Source organism: Meleagris gallopavo, chromosome 6 (assembly GCF_905368555.1).
Source record: "Meleagris gallopavo chromosome 6, MGAL_WU_HG_1.1, whole genome shotgun sequence".
In the NCBI taxonomy this organism is placed as follows: domain Eukaryota; kingdom Metazoa; phylum Chordata; class Aves; order Galliformes; family Phasianidae; genus Meleagris; species Meleagris gallopavo.
The window spans coordinates 6,824,515-6,830,718 of NC_139409.1; positions in this window are offsets into that span (position 1 = coordinate 6,824,515).

Sequence of the window (6,204 nt, forward strand, 5' to 3'; positions counted from 1 at the left end):
TGAATGTTCTTTCACAACATTTCTCTTAGAGTAAGAGAAGTAACTAAATAAAAGGATATTATTAACATAGTTGTCAGAGTTACTGTGGTTGATATTCCCAGCTAAAAGAGGGTCCCAGGTTGTGCTGGATTCATTTCAAATTTCAGACTGTTATTTATGAAGAGCAGAAGGGTAATTTCTCAGCTGAAGTAAGCTGAAATTGTTAGAACTCAATTTAAAAGGCAAAGAATTGGAGTGGTTTAAAATAGGCTTTGCATAGCCTCTACCTCAAAGACACTATGGCATTCAGCTACCATGGTGATGAATATGGTACAAACACAAAATAGATTAGATAGAATCCAGAATGTTTTGAGTAGATCTAAATTAACAGTATCTGCTCAGGAAGGAGAGGTAGAGAGTCACTGGGCACTGTTTAAGAAAACATACATCAACAGCCAGTTCAGAGTGGCTTATACAAAGAGGAGGATAGGAAGCAGTTGTTCATACTGTGACTGGTGATGCAATCTCAGTGGGAATATTGGGTTCTGATTCTGTTCAACCCTGTCACACACACACACACAAAATGCAGAAACAGATGATGTTCTAGAAACATGAGAAGCACAGAAAGATTCTACCTGGGGCATAAAAGCCTCTTTTTAGCAGGCAGTGCTAGAAATGGCAATGTTCCCTCATATATTTATAAGGCAATTAAAGGATCACACAACAGGGGGATACACAAATAGAAAAGACTTTCAGAAATGTCACATTTTCTATAGAAGATGTACAACTCTGTTGCCTTTCAACCAAACCACAGATTGTCTTTTAACTTTCTCATAACAGAAGTCCTCACTATAAAGACAACAAATAGTTTTTATTCTGTTTGCATAAGCAGCTTGTGATTTTCCGCCATGATATCTTAAGGTCAACAGTTTGGTAGGAAGTAAAGCTTGTTTAGGCCCCAGTTTGCACTTATTTAAATGATATATAAGTTTAGGAGTATGGATAATTGTTGTTTTCAGCAGGATTATTCACGTGCTTTAAAATACAGATGGAGTCTGCTCAGAATGGTCTTAGAAGTAGCTGTTTAAAGGTCTATAGAAACTAAGAACATAGAATAGGTTAATATGTGCTCTCCAGATGTATCTTTGTGAGAAGAGTTTGCCCTATGTTGCTGCTTTCCCCCCTTTATTTTTTTCTTTTTCTTTGGCTGTGTCACAGGGAAAAGCCTAGATTCTCCAGCAATTTACTTCCCAGAGACTGAGTAATACTGAAGTAATACTTCTGTGATTTCTAGTGTGTGAACACCAATACTTGGTGACCTTTGCTAGTGATTATAAGATGACAACTGTGTAGCAGCTGCCCTTAAACTCATCTCATGTTAGAGATGATCAGGGGATTAAAGACCTGTCTTTCACACTGTTACTTTTTGAGCTTCTGAAGTGAGTCTTTTTTAACGTTGCCATCATTTTTACCACTTAGAAAACAAGTGAAGACTGCAATCATGTATTTGTGACCAATACGTAAGCACAGTTTTTGGCTTGTCAGATGAAAAAATTAGAGGGTGCAGTACATCTAACTCAAAAACAATTCACAGGATAAGATCTGATAACAGATTTCCACTACTTGCCAAAAATCAAGGTTTAGAGAAACAGTGCTGACTACACTACTAATCTACAGATTGAAGCATTAGATTTGAAAGTATTTTAAAAAAAATACATAGCTCAAATTATTTTGGATGGAGGGTGATGACTGGATAGAACAGAAACTTCGGGACATGTGCCAGGAGTGCTCTCTTACCCTCATATTTCTTGATTTGAGATACTACAGGACTCTCTGCAAGGAGGCAGGAGAAAGTTCTTGGTGCCTCTTTGAAGTTTTCCCCTAAAAAAAGCAGTGGTAGAAGTAAAATATACTCACATCTATCCCTTTAACTAGAATTCATCACAAACATACAGTCTGAAAGAAAGCTGCTTGGGCAATACAAACTTAAGAGCCAGCAGTATAGCCCTTCAAAAGATCTTTGTTTTTATTGGTACCACCAAGTTAGCCTAATACTTTTATAGATCAGCAATGAAAAAGAGCTGGCTGAAGCTGATGTCAAGCAGGGGGAGAGGTTATGTAAGCAAAGGAAATCTTATTTGCAGCCTCATTTATTTGAGGTTAGGCAAAGGCAATTGGTTTACTTGCTAGTTAATTTGGTGGCATCCCTGGACTCTGAGCTTCTGAATCCATTTTGTTTAGGAACCCGTCTCCTCCTGGCAGATTGCATATGTAACTGAAGCTGCCATTCCTAATTCTCCAAAATACCAGTGTGATATATCTAAGTATGACACCATCACCTTTTGAGATGCATAATCTAGAACACAACGTGCAGTTCATCTTAGGAGGCTGGTTCAAACGCACCAGTACCACTTTTCTCTTCCATACTGACCTTTCTTAGCTGAGCTCACACGCGCTGTTTCAGTTATCTAAGAAGTTTTTTCTGCTCTCTTGCTGTTGAAAAAGTCTCACAGGAGTTAAGAGTTATCAAAACTCCAATATCTACTTCTTCGGATTACCTTCTTTATTGTAAACATACAGTAGCATTAACACTTCAAAATAAAAAACTGAAAATAAAACCCAACCCTCTGCTGCCTACACAGTTCTCCCTTTGAGACTGAAATGAAAGAATGGCAGATACTAGCCACATCACTTAATACATTCCTCAAAGGCATGTGGATACTGTGGTGAAAAGGGGTGTAGACAAAGCAATGTAAAACAGCAGAGCTTTAATTGTGTAACTTATGGTAGGCGCTACAGATATTCAAATTGAGACTACCTAACCTTCTTGGAAATCATTTTCCTTTTAGTATAGCTTAAACTTGTCAAACTTTTGTGGCCTGCACTGTACAAAAGGTGAAGGGATGGCATGATCTACATTGGCTGAAAGCACGAAAGTAGAAATAATAATGTTCTTCTCCAATAATGAGGGAGAAGCCATGATGTCTTCCAAACGCTGAAGAAGAATCTATCATTTGCTGAGCTGTATAGATAGGTGTCTCTTACTTCTTCTTCTGCCTGAGGAATTATTCACCATTATTTTCATTTAAATAATTGCTAGCTATTAGAGTTCTAATATATCACCTGGATGTATAAGTGTTTTTACATCATTTCTCATTGCTGCTGAGTAAGAACACCAACTGATGTATATTATCATAGAATCCTTAGAACTGGAAGGGACATTTAAAGGTCATATAGTCCAACTCCCCTGCACTGAACAGGGATCCCATGGCTAGATCAAATTGCCCATGGCCTGATCGAGCCTCACCTCGATCCAAGGACAGGACATCAACACATCTCTGTGCAACCTGTTCCAGTGCCTCACCAACCTTACAGCAAAAGGCTTTTTTCTTACATTCAACCTAAATCTACCCTCTTTAAGCTTGAAACCATTTCCCCTTGTTCTGTCACCACAGACCCTGTTAAAGAGTCTCTTCTATCCTGTAGCTCCTCTTGAGATACTGAAAGGCTGCTCCCAAGTCATCTTGGAGCTTTCTCTTCTCCAGGCTGAACAACCCTAGCTCTCTCAGCCTGTCCTTGTAGCAGAGGTGTTCAGTCCTTTGAATAATTTCTGTGGCTCTCCTCTGGACTCCAACATAGACTAACAGGCCTATGACTCTCCTGTACTGAGGACTCTACACCTGGACACTGTACTCCAGGTGAGGCCTTACCAGCACAAAGTGGAGTATCTAGCAACAACAGTTTCCTGGCTAAAGTTTTATTCCAGGTTCTCTATGGATTTATCTCTATGCTACTTGATTATGGTCAGATTTCTTCTAGGTCCAGCTGGAACAGCTCAAAACCTTACAGTAATTGATCCAATCACATCTCTTCCACTCTGCTAACAAAGCAATTTGAATGCTCCCTAATCCTCTTCAGGCATAAGTGACTAAGTTAGCACACAGCACCTACTTAAACTGTTTGAACTATCTCAGCTGATTCTGCTTGAAGTGGGTTGGGGAGCACTCCGACAAACAGCTGGGAGAGCCAGGGGGTAGTAATCAATGCCCCAGGGACGGCAGTAAACATCTTGAAAAGAAAAGGGAGGGCACAAACGTTTCAAACCTCTGCAGCTGTTTGCAAATTGAATTTCTACATGCAGCCTGCAGGCTACATGTGAACTATGACAATACCTCCTTTTCCAGATGAAACTTTCTTCTCAGCCATTGCAGCTGGAGGGTGTGGGGGTGGAAAGGGAACTCGAGAATGGTAAGAAATGTTACAGAAATGTGCCCATGTAGCATGAGTGTGTATTCTCTAAGCATAGCATATTGTGCGACAGCATGTGAGAGGGGAAATTTTGGCCAAGGAAATCAAAGAATTCTTCTTTCTTTTTTTTCCCCTTTCCTGTTGGATCCCAAAGCAGTGCCTTTAATGTGTCATTCAGATTTGACTATCTTGAAGAGGAAGCAGATGATTCCCATCCACCTTGAATCTCCAATCCTTGAGCGCACTTACTGGAGTCTGCCTTTCTAGTTATCTCAGCACACCGATAAGGGAGCCTTTCTAATGCACAAATTGGGCTGGCTTCCACCATGCTCTATCTTCCAAAATTTCTACAGGAACCGGTGTGAGCAAATATGTTGAGTGAATGAGCTCGGTGTGGGGTAAATGGCTGAACAAACCCCACAGGTATCTGCAACAGTCTATAGTTATTGCACCAAAGATGGCATTTCTGAGGACCAGGGGATACATTTTCATGGTTTCATATAAAGCCTGTTTCTGCGTGAGCTTCTGCACAGCAGTGCTCGACTGAGAAAGGGTAATAAAAACTGACACCCCCACGATTAACAAATGTGTCCCTGTGGTTAACACTCGGGCCAAAGCATCTGCAAGGCTTATTTCTGGTGCTACCACGCACTCACAGTATGACCATGGCTGAGTCACATATGAGAAATCATTATCGTATATGTAAATAGGATGTCAACAACTTTGCAGGTGATGTTTGTTGCAGCTTTTTTTTTTTTCTTTTTTTTTTTTTCTCACATGCTTTGAGACTCGGGTATTAATTTGGTATTCTGGGTCTGCTTGTGGCCAACTCAGAGGATATGCGGGCTGTGCCGCAGCCACCTGCACCCAGAGGAACAAAATTTGTGTTTTCACAAGTGAGTGGTTAAATTCTGGGGGGGCAAACCCCACCACCACTGAGATGTGACCCATGAGGTGAGCTTTGCTCTGAGGGACGGTAGCATCTGCAGTGCTTGCTAGGGTGTGGTGAACTCTTTCTTTCTCCTCCTTCCCTTACTCTGCTGCATCCTTTGTGAGGTTTAAAAGAAGTTTTTTAACCTGATGAATGTGTATTTGGTCAGTGTGTACTCGTTGGGTGACAGAGTACGCCTCACAGGGTTATGATCAATCGTGCAGAATCTAGCTGGAGGCCTGTAACTAGCGGCGTTCCCCAGGGATCAGTGCTGGGCCAAGTCTTATTCAATATCATATTGTTCATCAATGATCTGGATGAAGGGATAGAGTCCACACTCAGCAAGTTTGCTGATGATATGAAGCTGGGATGACACACCAGAGGGCTGTGCAGGTACATCAAGCAGTGTGGCCCGCATGTGGAGGAAGGTGATCCTCCCCATCTACTCTGTCCTGGTGAGGCCACAGCTGGAGCACTGTGTCCAGTTCTGGATTCTTGAGTTCAAGAAAGACAGAGAACTGCTGGAGAGGCCAGTGGAGGGATACAAAGATGATTAAGGGCCTGGAGCATCTCCCTTAACAACGAAAAGCTGAGAGATCTGGGGCTGTTCAATCTGGAGAAGAAAAGGCTGAGAGGGGATCTCATCACTGTTAATAAATAGCTAAAGCGCAGGAGTCAAATCGATGAGGGGGGAAGACACTTTTTGGTGGTGTGCAGCAATAGAACAAGGGGCAACAGGCAGAAACTGAGACACAGTAAATTCTAGACAAACACATGGAAGAACTTCTCTTTTAGAGGGACATAGCACTGGAACAGGCTGTCCAGAGAGATTGTAGAGAGTTCTCCTTTGCTGGAGATATTCAAGACCTGCCGGGACTCTCTCCTGTAGGGAGAGTTGTACTGCTTTAGCAGGGACTCAAGTCTGTGAGATCTCCAGAGGTCCCTTTGAATCCTTATGATTCTGTGATGCCCCAAACAAGGCTACAACCCTGCTGACATGAACATCGTTCAGTAAGTTTATTCACTGTGTTCTGGAGCCCGTGACA